Source organism: Petromyzon marinus, chromosome 24, assembly GCF_048934315.1.
Source record: "Petromyzon marinus isolate PM22_M1 ecotype Great Lakes invasive population chromosome 24, UKy_Petmar_22M1.pri1.0, whole genome shotgun sequence".
Classification (NCBI taxonomy): Eukaryota; Metazoa; Chordata; class Hyperoartia; order Petromyzontiformes; family Petromyzontidae; genus Petromyzon; species Petromyzon marinus.
In genome coordinates, this window is record NC_133690.1 from 5,606,345 (window position 1) to 5,629,722 (window position 23,378).

Genomic DNA, 23,378 nt, shown 5'->3' on the forward strand with positions numbered 1-23,378 from the left:
TTGAGATCATTGACAAGATCCTCCCATGTAGTTCTGGGCTTATTCCTCACCGTTCTCATGATCATTGCAACTCCACGAGGTGAGATCTTGAATGGAGCCCCAGGCCGAGGGAGATTGACAGTTCTTTTATGTTTCTTCCATTTGCGAATAATCGCACCAACTGTTGTCACCTTCTCACCAAGCTGCTTGGCAATGGTCTTGTAGCCCATTCCAGCCTTGCGTAGGTCTACAATCTTGTCCCTGACATCCTTGGAGAGCTCTTTGGTCTTGGCCATGGTGGAAAGTTTGGAATCTGATTGATTTGTTGCTTCTGTGGACAGGTACCTGTTACACAAGCTGAGATTAGGAGCACTCCCTTTAAGAGTGTGCTCCTAAATCTCAGCTCGTTACCTGTATAAAAGACACCTGGGGGCCAGAAGTCTTTCTGATTGAGAGGGGGTCAAATACTTATTTCCATCATTAAAATGCAAATCAATTTATAACATTTTTGACATGCGTTTTTCTGGATTTTTTGTTGTTGTTATTCTTTCTCTCACTGTTCAAATAAACCTACCATTAAAATTATAGACTGATCATTTCTTTGCCAGTGGGCAAACGTACAAAATCAGCAGGAGATCAAATACTTTTTTCCCTCACTGTATATCATGTGTGTGCCAGGTGAATAATATCTGGTGAGTGGTGAGTGCCCGTATGGTGAGCGGTGTCTGGCGATGGGTCAGTTGTCATGCATGTGAGGTCACGCCACCTTATCCGTCCTCTAGTGTGTGTGTCAATAATAACAATGTCAACTTGCAACACGCCGCTACCGCACATCACTCGCTCGCTCTCGCAGAGAGGACAACGACTCGGAGGCGCGAGGAGGAACCACAGATGAGCGGGAAGGCAGCAGCCAGGCGACGAGTCGGCGCCAACGATTGCCCAAGCTCTGCGGTCCTCTACAGTTTGAGGTGGTGTGGGCCAATTAATGTGGGAGGAAACCGGAGCACCTGAATAATAACTGAACAAAAATGTTTACCAGGTAAAGCTCACTCAGTTATACAGCTTTTTTTTTTCAGAAACGACCTGGCCCCAAATGATAGCTCTACGAAGTGGCTTATCTTGTGGAAATTTACAGCAGTCAAATACTCAAAACACTCGTTTATTCTGTATCTGAGGAGGTAAAAACCAGAGGACCCGGAAAAAATCCACGCGACCACGGGGAGACAGAGACATGCAAACTCCAAATATACAGCAGGCGTCTGGGTCGGGATCGAATCCACGACCTCGTGTATACCAGGCGAGGTAGTTAACATCTCACCACCGTGGCGCCCATGCGTGCGAAGGGGGCAAACACTCAATCCCATGCAGTCCACATTCTTCCTTTACCGCCCTCTCCTGGCATAGCCAGGCCATGGCACCTCCTCGACGCCCACGGCAAGGGAGTTTCACAACATCGAAGTGCGGTGATCCACCGACCCTCGCTGCTGCCTCCACAGTGCAGCAGCCACGTGCAGCAGCGTAGCCGCCAGCGCCCAGCTTTTGTTGTGTGCGTGTGTACACAGGAGACCGTAAAAACAACGAGGCATGGGCAAATAATAAATTAAATTTTAATTCTGAATCGTGACGAATTAAATTACTGGTGGGCTACATAACTGCGTCCCTACGAACCATCCGCCAGCAGCAGGTCTAGCGATGTTTTAAATCTCAGATCATTCATTTTCCAGTTCCTCCAACATCCGATGAGCTATGAAGCTCTTCTTTACAGATGTCCAGTAGGGGCGGGTCACATTTAATTGCGGTGTTGCTATCAATACCAGCAGGAACCCGCGAAACTTCGGCGAGGATTTGGGCAGTCCTCGATATACGAAGGGAACCTGTTCTAAAGACATACAAAGAGAAAGACAAAGATCCCCCGTGTAGCCTTGATAGACTGTCGGGGCAAGTGCTGTTAGTGAGCACCTATGAAGGCCAGCACGGCACACGAGTGGGTGGGTGGCCAGTTCCACGCCCGGCCACCTTTGTCTCCCCAAGTAGCAAAGTTTTCACACCACACCAGGTACTCATTTCAGGCTGAGTCGACCTAGGGGAGGCCCAGGACGCATTCACATAATCCTCACTGGTGTTGGCCGTGAGCGAGAATCAAACTCGGGTCGCCGGGTTTGTAGTGCAGCGCGCTAATGACTACACTACCGCTCCCGACCCAACTTTCACGTACACAAAAAAAGACAAAGATCCCCCTATAGCCTTAACAGACTGTTGGGGCAAGTGCTGTTAGCGAGCAGCACATCTGAAGGACCGAATGGCACACGAGGGGGTGGGTGGCCAGCACCACGCCCGGCCACCTTTGTCTCCCCAGTGGAGTTGTTTACACACCGCACCAGGTAGGCATTTCAGACTAAGTAGATCTAGGTGCTCGGGGATAATCGTCACAGCTGTTAAGGCACATTCACATGCACACAGACAAAGATCCCTCACATAGCTTTAACAGACTATTGGGGCGAGTGCAGCTAGCGAGCAACAATGAAGGCCGACACGGCACACAAGAGGGTGGGTGGCCAGCACCACGGCGGACCGCCTTTGTCTCCCCAGTGACGATGTTTACTGGTACTCATTTTAGGCCGAGTCTTAAGTGCTAGTGTTGGTAAGTGCAGGTGTTCCTAAGTCAGGTGTTCGTAATACGGGTATTCCTAAGGCGGGTATTCTTAAGTCGGGTGTTCGTAAGTCGAGGGCTTCCTGTAATTTTTATTTTACAGGTCCAGCTGATTTTAACCAGAAACCGATAACCTATGGCACTGGTAATGACCTATAACAACTGCATATAGCCTCTTAACTAGATTAAAGAAACATCTGTGGTTCATGTGGTGGATGGAGCTGAACAGGGCCAACTGGTGGAGGGGCGAGGCCAAGTGTTGTATATATAGGTGTTATGAATACGACTACTCTCGATTGAACATTATGGATTATGTGTGTTATGGATTATGTGTGGTGATAGTGTGCTTATGATAGGTCCCCAGGATTCAGATCTCATACGCAGCACAATATTATGCAGAATTTCAGGAAGAATCACACACAAACCTTCTGCTTTGATCAATTTTATTTGCTAGCTAACTTTAATTTTTGGATAATACGAAAACTCAATCTCGGGATGTTGGAATTTCAACACAGCGTTAACATGATACCATCACGATTGCGTTGTTTCACCTCGATAGCGGCACCTGTGGTTAATTCCCGACGCGTAAAGCAATCGATCGGTTGTTGAGAGAGATTAAAAACAAGCGAACTATTCTATCAAAACCTTAACCTTATAATATGCAAACTCGTATTCTTGAATGATTACCCAACACGGCACTCGGTCTTTGATTCGTATCCAATCCTTAACACATTCTGATATGCGAAATTATTATGCTTGAAATCGTCAGCACAGTACCACGGCGATGTTCGTTCATTGATTCATCAACGATTATGCAATTAAAGCGTTCGACTGAAATAATTCGGATTGCCTCATCAACGTAACTCAATGGGTGGCGATGTTTTTCGTTATCAGCTAATAGTTGACGCAGTTATCATGAGTCTTGTATGTTTAATGGGAGGGTTGTTGATTTCTTGCGTTGAGCAAACGCCTAGGTTGATTTCCTTGTCAAAAAAAATGTTTGTTCGTTGTGTAGCGGTGGGGGAGTGAGGAGGGGGGGAGAGTGTGGGGGGCATACGAACGACTGCCAGTTTCTGTCCACCGCTGGCTGGATGAGTCAGCACGACGCTCGCCGTCGTCGCGCCGATGGGTGTTGAGTGCAGGACCGCTGCCCTCTCAGCCCTGGTGACGCGAAGTTGCGCACTGTAGCACGCTGGTGGCACGCTGTTGTCACGCGCTGGTGCTGGTGCTGGTGGCACGCTGGTGGCGCGCTGTTGGCATGCGCTGGTGCTGATGCTGATGGCACGCTGGTGGCGCGCGCTCCCTCTCCTTGAAGATGCGCGAACGCGCCCGTGCTGGTTCGCTGATAGCAGTTTCTCTCCACTGCTGGCTGAGCTGCTGCACGCTCTTGCTTGGCGTTGCTGGCCGCGCTCTTTCTCCTCGAAGATGCGCGAACGCGCCCGTGCCGGTTCGCTGACAGCAGGTTTCCTCCACTGCTGTATGACTCACTTTTGTTGATACATCGCGACTCAGTGATCCTCGCTACTCTCAGCGAGGCTCGGAGCCAGCCGCTCCATGCGACTGCTCGTCCTGTGGACGTCTTGACTCGCTGATCTGTCTTGACTCTTGACTTAACTTCACTGAACTTTTGAAAAATGCGGCTGACCGTTATATTCAAAGACAATTCTCTCTGCGCAGTGGAAAAGGGGGGCGGGGTCTGTGTGTGTGAGTTCGTGTGTGTGTGTACAGATGGCTCCTGCGATAACGATTTGTTTGCCCTGGCGTGAAATTCCTCTCTCGCGCTCTTCGGGAGAGACAAAGGTGGTCGGGAGCACCTATCTTCTTATACTTTCGACTTTATATTTCTCAAATGCCATTTGGTCCCATGTTCGCCAAAACTCGTGTTTGTAACTACGTCCTCCCGACACCTCTCGGTTTACCGAGGTTCGCATTGTTATGATGGAATTATTAAAAAGAAAAATAATTTTCATCCTGAGTTTAAGAGGTCCGTTTCTTGATTGTTGGAATCCATATCCCTTGGTTCTGTAAGGTTCTATAATGGAATATCGTTTAAGGTTAACACGTTATTATTAATGTTATATTGCAATTTCTTTAAAACTTGTTTGCCTGGTTGCCGTGTGTGGGGTGGGGTGTGTCTCCTCATCAAACCCGGCTGGCTTTTCCAGATGGCCCCTTGTGATAAGGTGTAATTCCTGCTTCTCCGCGCTGTGAGAGAGACAAAGGTGGTCGGGGTTGCTTGGGATATTGTTTAAACTCTTTCGCAAGTTTGCCCGTTGTCTCATTCCTTCTCCAAAACCTTTGATGTGACTCTGTATTTTGTCTCCAAGCTTTGTTTTAACAGTAAAAGTATTAAAGGTGAAAATCATTTGATAGCGAATTAATCATTGGATAATAATTCACTGATGTATCTGGTGGCCTGGTCTTAATTGGAGTGAGCGCGAGGACCGCTAACTTTAGCTTATTCTTGTTATTGCATTTTAATTTTGAACCGTTGTTTTAATGACAGAGGAAAATATATATATGGTTTAACCCGTGGGCGTCCTCGTTTCTGGCTTGCGGAGGGCTTCCCTCTGCGTGACCTCCCTTAGGGCACATCAAACTATTGTTCATCTGGAGATCTTCGCAGATAGCTGCTAACATCCTCGCCTCGAGAGTTTTATTATTTCTTTATTTATTAATGGCCTGTTTATGACCGACATCTGGTTTATCGTGTGCCTGGCTTACTGGTTTTATTTATTATTATTTTTTCGTTTGTAAAAAAAAAATATGATATATAACGGCAAATATTATTGTTAATATCAATTTTGTAAAAGGTTCATATACAACACACCACCCTTTTAAAAATGATCGGTGGTCTGCCACAGATTATTTTTAAAAATAAAAGAAAATGCCTTTTCCATCTCGAACCATCGACATTCCTCGAGTTGACTAATTTTTTCTTACAACGCGCGTACGTGTCACAACTTAGCACGATTACATTTGAAATAAGAAAATAAAAGAACAGGAAAAGAAAAAAAATTAAGGCAACATGTTACATCGGTTGTTATCAATTATTGCTACTTTGATTTTTGTTTCAGTTCCTGGGAAACACTGGATAGCGGTTTTGAGCTCAGTGGTACACCGTTTCCCTCCATTCACCTTTTTGTTTTCTGTTTACCAAGTTATTGGCAACCTTACTGCCACCTTTGGTCAAGAGTGCAGAATAATTTTTCTCATGGCCAGGTATTTTAGAGTAACCTGTGACCTTTCCATGCAACATCATCACATCGTCGTTTTGGTTCATCGTCGGTATGGCTTTAGCCAAATGAGCACGGTTCCTTGGTTCGTATCTGTAATTTTTTTTATCCCTCGCCTTCCCTGTGGGTTTATGTGGCGTGAAGCCATGTCGTACGCCACCAGGATTAGTACACAACACGAGTTTCCGTGCTCGACTGTTGGGGTCATTTGCCTTCTCCGCAGCCATGTGCAGATTTGCTGACTCCGTACCACGATTCGATTCCGTGCCTCGATTCTATTCCATGTTTTTGCGTGTGCTGGATTTCCACACATTCCCCAATCCATCATGGATTTTTGTCTCCGTAACGCGTTTCCCTGGCACTTTCACAGTACTCTTATGCAATTTTGCGACACAATTGATTGCGTTTCCATTTACCAAACAGGCATGTTTCTCCTCCTGATCCTGTTGGTTATCATTTCCTGTTGGATTACACTTAATGGTTATTTTTTTCTGTTCAATAGGTGTGTTCACCACGGGAGCGACTCTCGCGTTCTCCACCACATTATCAGAGCGGGTGCATGACGCATTTAGTTTTCCACAATCATGGTTCCCCTCCTGGTTCTGTTTGTAACCTCCAGCCTGCTTGATTTTTTCAAAGGGCTGTGATTTTTTTTCAGATCAGCGGACACCTCTTTCCCTGTCATTTTCCTCTCAACCAGTGTGAGCGATTTATCACGTGCCCATGTCACCCTCTTTGTTACAGCCAAGCCATGTGTGCCCCTTGTGTATCGTGGAATGGGGAATCGGCGTGATTCTGCTCTTGGCCTATACACGCCGTGATTCTCGCGATTATGTGTCTTTGTGTGTCGTGGCCGCCCATTCTCTATGTGCCACTGTCGACCGTAATTGTTATCTCGCCATCTGTGTGGGTAATTTTGGCCGGCTGTGTGCCGCTGCATTGGGTGAAGATATGGTCCTGCACTTTGCTTCCACCCGTGGCGATTGTCACAAATACGCGTCTCTGCACGCTGCGAACGCTCTCGGTCTGTGTGCCGTGGAATTGGGCACTGGTCTGACTTTGCTCGTGGTCTCCACGCATTGCGATTCTCGCAAATACGCGTCCCTGCATGCTGCGATCGCTCCTGGTCTGTGTGCCATTGTCTCGTGTAATTGTTATTTGACCACCCGTGTATGTAATTATGTTGGTAATCCGTGGGTGCTTTTTGTTTTCTGCACTGTGGGCCTGCGTGCATCAAATGCCTCACATGTTTTTTCTTTTCCTCTGATAGGCTGGTTACCTTGCCCCATTCACTGTGTGCTGTGAAATCATTGTTTTTAGCCCGGTACAGCCAAGCCATGTGTGCCCGATCCACTATGTGGTCTAAGGAGGCTGTCTCTGGATTCAAGACCATTCCCACAATTTCTGTAATCTCTGGACTCAAAGATCCAAAAAACATAATTTTGAACCTTTTGTCACCTTCGTGATACTGATCCACATCGCCCGCATAGTACGCTCTTTTAAATCGCATGAGGTAATCCCGAGGATCCTCGTCTGCACACTGGGTCATAGATTTTGCAGCGTTAAATCCCTCAGACAGTGTTAGATATTCTCCAAACTTCCGAATCACTGCCAGGCTCAGCTTTTTAAAATCGTTCCGAACCTCGTATGGTAGCGACTTTACCCATGATATGGACTGTCCATGCAAGCTGCGTTTCAGCAAACTCGCTTTTTCATCCGTTTTCCTCAGACCCCTGATCATTGCTTCTGCTTCTACCGTTGCGATGTGAGTGTGAATGTCCCTGTTCTTATTGTGTGGATCAACATAGGGAATTCTGACGAGAGCTTTGTCCATCAATTTCAGAGTGTTACTACTGAACGAGTATTCGGAAAGTTGATCATCGTCATCCGAGTTAGATTCGGATGAGTCATTAACATCACGGTGGCGTTGCTTAACATGATTTTTGTAGTGTATTTTGCGCCTGTAACGTGGGTCAACTTTGCTCGGTGACCCATGTTTGTCCCATGACTCATACTTATGTGGTTTTTGTGGGGTGTTTGCTTTATATTTGTCTGGTGCGTCGTGCCTGTCGCGATGTTTGTGTCGGCCGTCTGTGCGTGGTGTGCGTTTTCCTGGAGAGTTGCCTCGGAGCTTCAGCTCCGCGCTTTCTCGCGTTATCAGTACAAAATCCCCTAGTGACTTGGTTTTAATATTCTGTCTCACTCTGACTTCGGGGTAATCAGCCCCACCCGTTTCTTTTCCGAATTTTTCCTCATTCCATAATCTCTGTTTATCTGTCTGTGCGAGAGGGTCTGAGTTCAGCGTAGCTATTCCTGAGGTTTTTACATCGTGTTCGCTTTTGTCCCATTTTATCCAGTTCTTAAGCAGTGTCCCAATGTCATCAATACAGCTCCCTTTCCATGTGTCTCCCTGATTTGTTTGCTCTGTAGCAGATCGGCCTGACCGTTTTGGTACAAGTTCCCAATATCCCGCAATCCACTCAAAAATTCCTCTTAATACAAGCATCTCTGGAATTTCACTTCAGAGTGCATATCAAAACAGTTGTATCCAGAATGCATCAGTTCGACTCGTGTAACTCTGGTATTCACTTCAGAGGACGTATAAAAACACTTGTATCACAGAATGTGGTCAGTTTGACTCGAGCAAATAATCTTACTTCAACTGTCTTTGTTATACTCTGCTTACTCTGGAATTTTTTGTTTGTTTTACACCCGTTACAGTCACAGGGCAATGTAGATCATAATACCTTGGTTAATACAACAGTGATTTGTTCCTTAATTCGAGCATAAACTGTCTGCGAGAGATCCCGGACGACGCCCCCAATATGTTGTATATATAGGTGTTATGAAAATTGATGAAAATAATGAAAATTAAATGAAATTTGAGATTTGCATAATTTATCCGAAATTATGTTAATAATTATGCGCATAAATTATGCTGATTCGAGAGATAATCGTATTAATTTATGCGAGTGGGCGTGGTTATGATAATGCAGGGCGTTATGGATTATCAGGTCGAGCTTCGGTGACGAGGATTGTGTTATGAATTGGAATAACGCAATTAATCGTATGCAGTGACGCAGGCGTTGTGAGCGTGAATGAGAGAGAGTCGATTCGACTCTGCTCTTTAATTCCGTATTATCGATAAGGATACGATTACTCTCGATTGAACATTATGGATTATGTGTGTTATGGATTATGTGTGGTGATAGTGTGCTTATGATAGGTCCCCAGGATTCAGATCTCATACGCAGAACAATATTATGCAGAATTTCAGGAAGAATCACACACAAACCTTCTGCTTTGATCAATTTTATTTGCTAGCTAACTTTAATCTTTGGATAATACGAAAACTCAATCTCGGGATGTTGGAATTTCAACACAGCGTTAACATGATACCATCACGATTGCGTTGTTTCACCTCGATAGCGGCACCTGTGGTTAATTCCCGACGCGTAACGCAATCGATCGGTTGTTGAGAGAGAGATTAAAAACAAGCGAACTATTCTATCAAAACCTTAACCTTATAATATGCAAACTCGTATTCTTGAATGATTACACAACACGGCACTCGGTCTTTGATTCGTATCCAATCCTTAACACATTCTGATATGCGAAATTATTATGCTTGAAATCGTCAGCACAGTACCACGGCGATGTTCGTTCATTGATTCATCAACGATTATGCAATTAAAGCGTTCGACTGAAATAATTCGGATTGCCTCATCAACGTAACTCAATGGGTGGCGATGTTTTTCGTTATCAGCTAATAGTTGACGCAGTTATCATGTCTTGTATGTTTAATGGGAGGGTTGTTGATTTCTTGCGTTGAGCAAACGCCTAGGTTGATTTCCTTGTCAAAAAAAATGTTTGTTCGTTGTGTAGCGGTGGGGGAGTGAGGAGGGGGGGAGAGTGTGGGGGGCATACGAACGACTGCCAGTTTCTGTCCACCGCTGGCTGGATGAGTCAGCACGACGCTCGCCGTCGTCGCGCCGATGGGTGTTGAGTGCAGGACCGCTGCCCTCTCAGCCATGGTGACGCGAAGTTGCGCGCTGTAGCACGCTGGTGGCACGCTGTTGTCACGCGCTGGTGCTGGTGCTGGTGGCACGCTGGTGGCGCGCTGTTGGCACGCGCTGGTGCTGATGCTGATGGCACGCTGGTGGCGCGCGCTCCCTCTCCTTGAAGATGCGCGAACGCGCCCGTGCTGGTTCGCTGATAGCAGTTTCTCTCCACTGCTGGCTGAGCTGCTGCACGCTCTTGCTTGGCCTTGCTGGCCGCGCTCTTTCTCCTCGAAGATGCGCGAACGCGCCCGTGCTGATTCGCTGACAGCAGGTTTCCTCCACTGCTGTATGACTCACTTTTGTTGATACATCGCGACTCAGTGATCCTCGCTACTCTCAGCGAGGCTCGGAGCCAGCCGCTCCATGCGACTGCTCGTCCTGTGGACGTCTTGACTCGCTGATCTGTCTTGACTCTTGACTTAACTTCACTGAACTTTTGAAAAATGCGGCTGACCGTTATATTCAAAGACAATTCTCTCTGCGCAGTGGAAAAGGGGGGGGGGGGCGGGGTCTGTGTGTGTGAGTTCGTGTGTGTGTGTACAGATGGCTCCTGCGATAACGATCTGTTTGCCCTGGCGTGAAATTCCTCTCTCGCGCTCTTCGGGAGAGACAAAGGTGGTCGGGAGCACCTATCTTCTTATACTTTCGACTTTATATTTCTCAAATGCCATTTGGTCCCATGTTCGCCAAAACTCGTGTTTGTAACTACGTCCTCCCGACACCTCTCGGTTTACCGAGGTTCGCATTGTTATGATGGAATTATTAAAAAGAAAAATAATTTTCATCCTGAGTTTAAGAGGTCCGTTTCTTGATTGTTGGAATCCATATTCCTTGGTTATGTAAGATTATATAATGGAATATCGTTTAAGGTTAACACATTATTATTAATGTTAAATTGCAATTTCTTTAAAACTTGTTTGCCTGGTTGCCGTGTGTGGGGTGGGGTGTGTCTCATCAAACCCGGCTGGCTTTTCCAGATGGCCCCTTGTGATAAGGTGTAATTCCTGCTTCTCCGCGCTGTGAGAGAGACAAAGGTGGTCGGGGTTGCTTGGGATATTGTTTAAACTCTTTCGCAAGTTTGCCCGTTGTCTCATTCCTTCTCGAAAACCTTTGATGTGACTCTGTATTTTGTCTCCAAGCTTTGTTTTAACAGTAAAAGTATTAAAGGTGAAAATCATTTGATAGCGAATTAATTATTGGATAATAATTCACTGATGTATCTGGTGGCCTGGTCTTAATTGGAGTGAGCGCGAGGACCGCTAACTTTAGTTTATTCTTGTTATTGCATTTTAATTTTGAACCGTTGTTTTAATGACAGAGGAAAATATATATATGGTTTAACCCGTGGGCGTCCTCGTTTCTGGCTTGCGGAGGGCTTCCCTCTGCGTGACCTCCCTTAGGGCACATCAAACTCTTGTTCATCTGGAGATCTTCGCAGATAGCTGCTAACATCCTCGCCTCGAGAGTTTTATTATTTCTTTATTTATTAATGGCCTGTTTATGACCGACATCTGGTTTATCGTGTGCCTGGCTTACGGGTTTTATTGATTTTTTTCATTTGTTAAAAAAATATATGATATATAACGGCAAATATTATTGTTAATATCAATTTTGGAAAAGGCTCATATACAACACAAGGGAAGGAGTGGGGACAGCCTCTGGAGAGAGAGGCAACAAGGGAGACACGTGTGTGAGTTATGGCACAGATGATGAATAGGCTCACATAAGCCGGTGTGTTTTCGCAGCATTAATTTGAGTAGTTCTCAACGTACAGAGTCGAAAGATAACTCATTTTGACCGTATTAATCCAGCTGGCTATGGTATTAAATGTGAACTTTGTACGACGTATGAATTTATCTCAGATTTTAAAAATTATAATCCAGTGTGTGACACAGTTAGGGTGTTTGATGGCAATCTGAAACACCCACCATACTCATCCATGGGGGTCTTTGGAATTGCACATTGCCTATGTTATGACTCTTGATTTAGATAAAACAAAAAGCAAGTCACGTGCTGCAGTGCAATGACTACTCAGCGACAATTCGTAACAACAAACTGTGGTCTTAAAAGTATTTATTTTTAATACACGACATTTGGATTTAAAGCTTTCGTGACTGCAAGGATTAATCTTCTTTGGTTCTTTCGGTAAAGTCACGTAGAATGAGAATAAAATAATAAATTGATAAAATAAAATAACACAATAAAATTCTCACGACGTTTCGGCCACAAAACAAGTGGCCTTCATCAGTCCTCCAGGCAGTCTCGTCCCTTCACCTGATGAAGGCCGCTTGTGTTGTGGCCGAAACGTCATGAGAATTTTATTGTGTTATTTTATTTTATCAATTTATTATTTTGCTCTCATTCTACGTGACTTTACCGAAAGAACCAAAGAAGATGCGACATTTGGTCAATTGAATTATTTGGCGGGACCCCGGGGTCCCGCAAAAGATCAGGTCAATAATTATTATTTTTCAGTCCGCCCACTCGTGACCCCGACAGCAACGAGCCGCCCGCCCAGACTCGCACCAACAAGCGCCAGCAGCAGCAGGCGGCGATCGACACGATGGGCGCCACCCCACCGGCCAAACGCGAGCCCCGGGGGGCGACGACGCCCTCCGGTCAGCCGTCGATCCTCGGCTTCTTTGCCAAGGCGAGCCCACCGCCCCCCAGGCAGTGAATTTAACGTGTTTATGTAATTTTTAAACTTTTTACGAAACTTAGTGCCCCGAGTAGCTCTCGACGAGGCCAATCGATTGACACTAGTTGTGTTGTCGGTAAGGCAAGACTCGTGTCGCTACGCGGTTTTTCCCACCCCGGGGCAGTGATGGGACCCCGGGGTCCCGCCAATTGCTTCAATTGTTCTTCTTCATAGCACGTAAAGCCAACACGTGCGTCAACAACATTGCCGCAGCACCCCCTGCTGGACTAAACACGCTACTGTGCCGCGGAGACTACGTATCAGACGGCCACTAGCGAGTGGTGTCAAGTGTGATCATGATGATTATTATGAGGCTTGTTTACCCAGGAAAGCCTCACTGCAGGCGCAACACGTCCATGTAGGCTATCTAGGCGGTCGTCTAGGGCGCCAAGTTAAGTGGAGTGCCAAATTCGAGGTAAAAGTACAAAAAAAATACAAATACCAAAAAAATTATAATTAATTTCTCAACATTTCTGACAATTGATTGATTGGACAGACGGACGGACAATCCGAATAAACAGGTCCCTGCAGGGGGGGCTGGTAGGACAAGTCTCTGCGCTGTCTATTGCTGATTTTACACCCAACAGCACGAGATTTCACTTCGTTAAAGTATTGAAAGGGGACGGACGGACGGATTAATCTATTGCAGGCTGGTACACTCAGTTTACAACTTCGTTCCTACCAGTATTATGCCTCTTTAAAAAAAATAACATTGAACGGAAAATAGGGGCAAAATGTTTCCCAGTTTACCAAAAAACTCAGCCTCTATCTGCCCCTGGGGTTTGGGGGCGCCGATTGCTGGCAGCAGCGGGTCCAGGGCCGCCGCTGCCTCACTGAGTGAGCCTCGTGGCTCTTTTTCAGGAGGGTCCTGCCAGTTTTCACAGTAGGTGGGTGGCTATGTATAATCCCAATTGAGTAATGTGTAATTTATATCAGAATACATTACAGTTACACCAGGGGTGTCCAAACTTTTTTTACCCGAGGGCCACATACAGACGTGAGGTATACTGCCTCACTTCTCATGCACTAATATTGTCAAAATCAATCAGATGCAGGTAAATTACGTTTGATTATTGAACATGTTTGAAGAAAAAAAGCCTCCATCATAGCTCTTCATAAGTAGATTTTCACTTTATTTTTTACAAAAAGGTTGGCAGGTCATTCTCTCAGTGACAGCCTCAGATTGGTTCTTAGGGTGCTGATCCCCCTTCATTGTCCTGTATGAAGGGAGAGACAAGAAGAGAAATAGGGGATGTGGATATTTCAAGCCTATTACACAAATAAATTATTGGGCTTATTAACACATCAACTAACGTTTGTTAAAAAAATTGTCATCAACTTTAATTAACTGAATTGATTAAGTAATTGGGCTTATTAACAAATGAAAACGGTGTGTATATTTTTAACTCACCTGTAATGGGAAGAATGTTGCGCTCAGTGGGAGCAGTGATGCGGCGCTTTGGTGTGAAGGATAGCTGGCAGGTCAGGAGTAAGTTTGGTGGTTGAGATGCGAAGGACGTCACGGAGGTGGCTGTCGGTCGTTCTGGTTCTCAGCCTGCTTTTGTTCAGCGTTAACAGAGAGAATGTCTGCTCACATATGTATGTTGAGCCGAACAGACTCATCATTCGTTTTGCATGGCGTCTCATCAGAGGAAACTTGGCCTTTTCCAAACTCCGGTAGAAGTCAGGTAGGGAGAGAAGCTGATGCTGATTCTTCAAAGAATCATCACACTGAATTTCGATCAGTTCTAATTGCACACTCTCCTCCACTTCTTTTGCACCCATTGAAAATGGAGCCGCAAACAGTGTGATTTCCTTCTCAATAACAGAAAAATCTTGGAAGCACTGACTGAATTCTGTCATGAGAGATGTGATCACAGACACATATTCTCCCATTTTTGCAGAGAGCTTGGCATTTGGAAATGCGCATTGATCTCGGTCAGCGTAGGGAAGTGAGCTACATTGAAGTTGCGCAGTTTGTTACTCGAAGAGACGGAGCTTCGCACGGAATGCTTTCATGTGCACATACAGCTGTGGTACCAGCTGCTCTTTGCCTTGTAGTCTCTTGTTCGGGGTGTTGAGATGATCAGTGAGATCAACTAAAAAAGCCAGGCCTGCCAACCATAAAGGGTCACTGATCTCATGGAGAGGTCTGCCCTTTTCTTTCAAAAACTTGTCGACATTTGATCTCAGGAAATAAAACCGCTGCAGCACGGAGCCGCGACTGAGCCAGCGCACTTGCGAATGGTAGAGTAGGTCCCCGTATTCAGCATCGACATCAGAGAGGAACGCTTGCAATTCTCGGTGGTAAAGCCCTCGGGCCATTATTTTTTTGACATTTTTCACAACTGTGTTCATCACATCGCCAAGCTGGATTATCTTGGCACAGAGGGCTTCTTGGTAGATGATACAGTGCATTTTAACAGCCTCACCTCCGCTCTCCTGCACCTTGGCACTCGCCATAGAAGCCATTCCTTTGCGCTCGCCTGTCATTGCTGGAGCCCCATCCGTTGTAATTCAACACAGCTTGTCCCATTTAAGTCCAGCCTGGTTAATTGAATCTGACACAGCTTCAAAACATGTCCTTCCCAGTTGTTGTCCCCTTTAGACTCCGAAGATCAAGCAGTTCCTCCGTAATGCAAAAATTATCATCAACTCCCCGCAAAAAAAATAACAGCCGTGCAGTGTCCGTGGCATCTGTGCTCTCATCACATGCAATCGAGTAAAAATCGAAAGCACAAGCTTTATCTGACACTTGCTGTTTTAAGTTAGCCGACAAGTCTTCAATTCACCGCACAACCTTATTTCTGGACATACTAACATCGTTGAAATCCTGCATTTTCTCCAGGCACATTATTCCCAAGACTTTAGTGAGGCACTGTTTGATGAAGCCACCGTCTGAGAAAGGTTTCCCGTGTAGGGCAATGAGTTGAGCTACTTCATTGCTGGCTATTGTTGCATTTTCTTGAGCTTTGTTAGCCCGGAAAAAAACCCTGCTGCTGCGTTAGCAGGCTAGCTTGCCATTTGCTTTACCTTCTCTCTCCGCTCGGCGCCAGTGTAGGACGTGAAGGTCTGATGTTTCGTTTCATAATGCCGTCGTACATTGTACTCTTTAATCACGGCAACACTCTCATTACAAATCAAACAAACACACTTCCCCTTGGTTTCTATGAAAAAAAAAATCATTTTTCCACCGAGTCTGAAATTTTCTGCACTCGCTTGCAATCTTGCGTCTCTTCAGTTCCGGCATTTCTGGTGACCCTGAGCAATTGTTTTCTTCGATTGCTTGCTTTGTGGAGACGCTGCCTTGTTCAAGACAATAGCGACATCTAGTGTTTAAATTAAGAAATGCAATACAGTGGGCCATAGTCCATTATATTTTTAGACTTTAATACGGGCCAATTAAAAATGGATGGCGGGCCGCAGTTGGCCCGCGGGCCGTAGTTTGGACACCCCTGCAGTACACTATACCATTTTGCGTGAAAACTCGGACCCATTATCTTGAAGTTATCGGGAGTGGGGCGTCTTTGCTTATTAGCATCTTTAGTATCTTGCGATTCACCAACGTTGGTTGGGGAAAGCCTGACTGCTGATGAGACACTGAATGTCGAAGCGAGCCCATAGCTTGCTTTGTCTTGAACTAATACTGCTGACATTATGCACTCCAACAAGACCGTGGGGCAGATGGGATAAAAAAAACATTGATTTTGTTGTTTTATGCGATGAGACAGATACAGGATTGTGAATGAGATGTGTTTTTTTTGTCAATGTTATGGACGAATAGGTGAGAATGGTGTGAGTTTGTGTGCGAGTGAATGGCAAATGCCTGGAGTGTGTGGTTCGGATCAGGTGAGTGGTGTGTGTTGGTTGATGAGTACAGTGAGGGAAAAAAAGTATTTGATCCCCTGCTGATTTTGTACGTTTGCCCACTGACAAAGAAATGATCAGTCTATAATTTTAATGGTAGGTTTATTTGAACAGTGAGAGACAGAATAACAACAAAAATCCAGAAAAACGCATGTCAAAAATGTTATAAATTGATCTGCATTTTAATGAGGGAAATAAGTATTTGACCTCTATAAAACAAGACTTAGTACATGGTGGTAAAACCCTTGTTGGCAATCAGAGGTCAGACGTTTCTTGTAGTTGGCCACCAGGTTTGCACACATCTCAGGAGGGATTTTGTCCCTCTCCTCTTTGCAGATCTTCTCCAAGTCATTAAGATTTCGAGGCTGACGTTTGGCAACTCGAACCTTCAGCTTCCTCCACAGATTTTCTATGTGATTAAGGTCTGGAGATTGGCTAGGCCACTCCAGGACCTGAATGTGCTTCTTCTTGAGCCACTCCTTTGTTGCCTTGGCCGTGTGTTTTGGGTCATTGTCATGCTGGAATACCCATCCCCGACCTATTTTCAAAGCCCTGGCTGAGGGAAGGAGTTTCTCACCCAATATTTGACGGTACATGGCCCTGTTAATCGTCCCATTGATGCGGTGAAGTTGTTCTGTCCCCTTAGCAGAAAAACACCCCCAAAGCATAATGTTTCCACCTCCATGTTTGACGGTGGGGATGGTGTTCTTGGGGTCATAGGCAGCATTCTTCCTCCTCCAAAGACGGCGAGTTGAGTTGATGCCAAAGAGCTCCATTTTGGTCTCATCTGACCACAACACATTCACCCAGTTGTGCTCTGAATCATTCAGATGTTCATTGGCAAACTTCAGACGGGCATGTATATGTGCTTTCTTGAGCAAGGGAACCTTTCAGGTGCTGCAGGATTTCAGTCCTTCACGGCGCAGTGTGTTACCAATTGTTTTCTTGGTAACTATGGTCCCAGCTGCCTTGAGATCATTGACAAGATCCTCCCGTGTAGTTCTGGGCTGATTCCTCACCGTTCTCATGATCATTGCAACTCCACGAGGTGAGATCTTGCATGGAGCCCCAGGCCGAGGGAGATTGACAGTTCTTTTATGTTTCCTCCATTTGCGAATAATCGCACCAACTGTTGTCACCTCTTCACCAAGCTGCTTGGCAATGGTCTTGTAGCCCATTCCAGCCTTGTGTAGGTCTACAATCTTGTCCCTGACATCCTTGGAGGGCTCTTTGGTCTTGGCCATGGTGGAAAGTTTGGAATCTGATTGATTTGTTGCTTCTGTGGACAGGTACCTGTTACACAAGCTGAGATTAGGAGCACTCCCTTTAAGAGTGTGCTCCTAAATCTCAGCTCGTTACCTGTATAAAAGACACCTGGGGGCCAGAAATCTTTCTGATTGTGAATGGGTCAAATACTTATTTCCATCATTAAAATGCAAACCAATTCATAACATTTTTGACATGCGTTTTTCTGAATTTTTGTTGTTGTTATTCTGTCTCTCACTGTTCAAATAAACCTACCATTAAAATTATAGACTGATCATTTATTTGTCAGTGGGCAAACGTACAAAATCAGCAGGGGATCAAATACTTTTTTCCCTCATTGTATATCATGTGTGTGCCAGGTGAATGATATCTGGTGAGTGGTGAGTGCCCACATGGTGATCGGTGTCTGGCGATGGGTCAGTTGTCATGCATGTGAGGTCACGCCACCTTATCCGTCCTCTAGTGTGTGTGTCAATAATAACAATGTCAACTTGCAACACGCCGCTACCGCGCATCACTCGCTCGCTCTCGCAGAGAGGACAATGACTCGGAGGCGCGAGGAGGAACCACAGATGAGCGGGAAGGCAGCAGCCAGGTGACGAGTCGGCGCCAACGATTGCCCAAGCTCTGCGGTCCTCTACAGTTTGAGGTGGTGTGGGCCAATTAATGTGGGAGGAAACCGGAGCACCTGAATAATAACTGAACAAAAATGTTTACCAGGTAAAGCTCATTCAGTTATACAGCTATTTTTTTCAGAAACGACCTGGCCCCAAATCATAGCTCAACGAAGTGGCTTATATTGTGGAAATTTACAGCAGTCAAATACTCAAAACGCTCGTTTATTCTGTATCTGAGGAGGTAAAAACCGGAGGACCCGGAAAAAATCCACGCGAGCACGGGGAGGTAGTTAACATCTCACCACCGCGGCGCCCATGCGTGCGAAGGGAGCAAACACTCAATCCCATGCAGTCCACATTCTTCCTTTACCGCCTTCTCCTGGCATAGCCAGGGCATGGCACCTCCTCGACGCCCACGGCAAGGGAGTTTCACAACATCGAAGTGCGGTGATCCACCGACCCTCGCTGCTGCCTCCACAGTGCAGCAGCCACGTGCAGCAGCGTAGCCGCCACCGCCCAGCTTTTGTTGTGTGCGTGTGTACACAGGAGACGGTAAAAACAACGAGGCATGAGCAAATAAGGGGCCGTCCATAAATGACGTCACGCACCTGGGGGGGGGGGGTCAGACATTTGTGACGATGTGTGACAAGGGGGGGGGGGTGAGAAATGTGACGTCACATCAAAATTGGAAACTTTAAATGAATATAGACAACACGTTCTACTTAATTACATAGACTTTTTGATAAATGTTTTCTCCTACAACATCAGAGTGTCATTGTACGCACTACAATGACAATAGTTTAAAGCGATTTGGAGCATGTTTTATTTTTTTGTGGGGGGGGGCAGATCTTTGTGACGTCATATTTTGGGGGGGGTCTGACTTTTTGTGACGAATGGAGGAGGGGGTAAAAAATCGTCCAAAATCGCGTGACGTCATTTATGGATGGCTCCTAACAAATGAAATTGTAAATTCTGAATCGTGACGAATTAAATTACTGGTGGGCTACATAACTGCGTCCCTACGAACCATCCGCCAGCAGCAGGTCTAGCGATGTTTTCAATCTCAGATCATTCTAATGTTTTACATTTCCATGCATTCGTTTTCCTTCTTCAGCACGCAGATGCTGATACATTAATCCAGAGATCATTGTCATTGTCTTCCTCGTCCAAGTATTAGCTGCACTCGTTTGATATGTCGGTGTGTCTGAGCCATACGTCACAGCAGGTGATAGATACACCTTTTGTAAACGTGATTCCCTGAGCACATAGCTATGTTGATATGCAGAAGCACTCCGATCTGACGTCGCCCCCCTTTCTTACGTCCTGTCTATGATCCCAGTCTGCCTTCAATAACTCCCCTAGGTATACATATGAGCATGCATATTCTAGTTCCTCCAACATTGATTCCACAGGGAGCTACAATGACTTTTGCAATATTTTTCCACGGAAACTTTCACCACTCTACATGGTCAATAGGCCTGATTAGGTACGTCTTCATGCTAAGTATATGGTACAGTATTTACATGAGGTGGATGTGACTGTGATTCTCGTATTGTAAAATGTTTTAGCACTAAAGTCAGGACTGGACTTAGGAATGGACGATCGGGGCGGCTGCTCATGGGCGAAAATCTGTAATGGAAAATAATGAGGGCATCGCCATGGGCAAATAGGGGTAGAGAGAAAGACACGGAGAGAAACACACACAGCGAAAGATAGACACAGAAATAGGCAGTGAGAGACATAGGAGTAAAGTGAGAAACAAACACAACAACAACCGCCATTCGCCACTAAGTGGCGGTGACGTCACCACGATGCATGTGCCAGGCTATGTGCACCTTGAGGTCACGTGAAGTGTCGAAAACCCGCTGGCAGGAGGTCACGGGGCAGACCTAGATGCCACGGGTCTACTGACTGAGACGACTGGCTGATGCACCACCTGTGCCCCCTACTGTGCCAACTTGCTGTGCTTTAGCCACCCGGCACTCCGCTCGTTGTTGTGAGCGTCGCTCCTCTGCCGTCCGTTGTTGTTGGAGGGTGACTGCCTCCAACTGCCCAGTAGCAGCGTCCTTCACGAGCCTCTTCCACCGAGGCCGATCTTGACACCGCTGGTACAAGTCATCGGCAAGTCCACATCCTCATGTACCACATCAATCCATCTCTTCTCTAGCCCGTCCGCGCCCGTTTCACCACCTCGATCCGGCTGAACAAAAGCTGTTTAGGCATGCGGTGGCTGGGCATGCGGGCTACATGATCAAGCCAACGAAGCCTTGCCTGCCGGAGTAGCTCACCAATGGGACTTTGTCCACATCTTTCAACGATTTGTGAGCTCCTCACACAATCTAGCCTGGTTAAACCCAGGATGGATCGTAGGCAGGCCAGCATAATTGTTTCTAACCGGCGACAATGTTCCATTAGGGGGGTCCACGTTTTGCAAGCGTAGAGAAGGGAGGGAATGACCGTGGCCGAGAAGACCTGAGGCTTTGTGCGGAGTGATAGACCAGGTAGCTTCCACACAGCGTTACGCAACCAATGAAAATATAATGCCGCTTGACTGATTCGGAGTGAGACCTCTGCTGTTAAAGCGGAGCCGGTCATGAGCACATTGCCAAGGTATGGGAAGCTCTCCACTCTCTCCACAACTACCCTATCACCAATTTGGAGTTGTGGGTGTGGAGTGTCCGATGGTACAAATACCCAGGCAGGTGCTTAGTTTTGGTTGGGCTGATGGTAACTCCCCACCTCTTGGTGGAAAGCTCCAGGTTCAGCAGCAGAGCCTCCAACTCCTCCTCTGAGTGAACAGCAATTACCCAGGCATCTTTCAGCCTCCCATTGTATCCGTACCAAATGGAGATTCCTCCGGTACAGCTATTGAAGGCTTCACGAACTACGTGGTCAAAATAGATGTTAAATAATGTGGGAGCCAGAGGACATCCCTGTCGCACCCCAAGGTGTACAGGGAATAGCTCTGACTCCCGGCCACATAGTTTTACCCAGGCCCGCTCACCATCATGAAGGTCCTTAATGATCATGAGCAGAGGGACAGGGACTCCGAAAGCATGAAGAACAACCCAGAGCCCAGGCCTACAAACACACACACACACAAAGGGACACAGACGCAGAGAAAAACCATCATGCAGACTCCGGTCATCCTCACAGTGGCTTTTGGCTGGCCATAGAACAAAGATGGCCACCGCATCACGTGTTTTCTGATGCAGTTTTACGGCCGTCTGGAACGCTGTCCCGATATTAGGAAGCCACTGGAGCTATGCAATTTTAAATTTAGATTGAAAACTAATTTCTTTATAACTTATTTTTGTGTTTAGTAGGCTGTCTTTCCCTCGCACCTCCGATTAGCACGGTTGGCAACGTACGGTACGAAAAAAGTTCCACAGATATATAGAGACAGACACAGAGATAGAGAGGGACATTCAAAAAAAGCAGTACAGAGAGACACACGAAACATTAATACAGAGACATAAGGAGAGAGAGACAGACACAGAGAGATACACAGACTGAGATAGAAACAGATAGAGAGACAGAGACATAAAGAGAGATGCAGAGAGAGAGACAGTGACATACAAGTGTTGTGTCTTTAACTAACCACACGGAGACGTCTGCTGGAGGCAACGCGTTTATTGTAACAACTCTTAACACTCTGTTAAGACTACTCTGTTAAACACTACTCTGTTAAACACTACTGTAACACCCGATAGCCTAAGGGAGAGACAGCCTCCCTTCTAGCGTGTCCTACACACGCCGGGCTACGCTACACGCCGGTCCCTTGCGACGGCGGCTAGGGGAAGACTGGACCGACCGACCCACCCCGGGGTACGGGACTCGCCCTGGTCCGCTGCAACCCCGGCTCTAGCGAGAGCCTCGGGGAGGGTCCCCGGGTGCTGGTCCAGTCTTCAGGTCTTCAGATGTTTTCAAGCTTGAGTTGGCGAACACTCCCTGGCCCGTCCCGAGGGCCGGCCTTTTATCCCAAGGTCGAGGTCACCCCTCCCCTCATGAACCTTCTAGAAGGTCTTAGTAGGTCTTAATTCTTAAGGGGGTTTAGGAAGTGGTGGGGGTCCCCATCCCCCTCAGCCCCCAGCCCCTGGGAGGTCTGGGGTGTCAACCTCCGGTCACGGAGGGGCGGGGGTTTGACCTTCGGTCTACCCCTACACACCTCGCTCTCTCTCGGCTGCCCCCTGTCGGCCCATGAGCGTGGTGGCAGGTCAGCTGCCTACAGCGCCTTATTATGGCGCATTAAAGTAATGATCAGCCACAGCAGAAGTATTGGTCCTGCGTGTTTCAGATCTGCCTTATGTTCACGAACACGGTCCGAGACATGTCGTTTGGTTTCGCCAATGTCACTGCTGCCGCAGATACAGCTTAGTTTGTAGACGCCGGGATATTGCATGTCAGGAATCTTGTCCTTCACAGATGGGATCAGGTCACGAATTTTATGTACTGTGTAAAATCGGACCTGGATCTTGTGTTTGTTCATGATTTTATAAATATTTGTGGTTACCCCTGCAATGTATGGCAGGGTGATGGTTTTGATTGGATCCTCAGATGGCTCCTTCCTCACGCTTGGGGTGAAGGCTTTGTGGATTGTTTAGTCAGAATATCCATTCACCTTGAGAGCTTGGTGTACGTGTTTTAGTTCCCTGGTTAGGTGTTCATGGTCGGAGATACACTGAGCTCTATGTGTAGCGTTTTGATGAGGGAATTCTTCTGGGATGGATGGTGGTGGGAATCAGGTTTTAGGTAGGCGTCAGTATGGGTTACTTTCCTGTAGACAGAGTGGCTCATTGAGCCATCTGTTCTCTTTTTGATTAAGACATCGAAGAAAGTTAGCATGCCATCCTTTTCTACCTCCATGGTGAATTTGATGGCTGGGTGTATGGAATTGATGTGGTTGAGCCGGTCGGCCATGTGGCCAGATGACAAACGTGTCATCCACGTACCTCTTCCACAAGGACGGGCGTAGAGTGCATGCCTGGATGGCGTCCGTCTCAG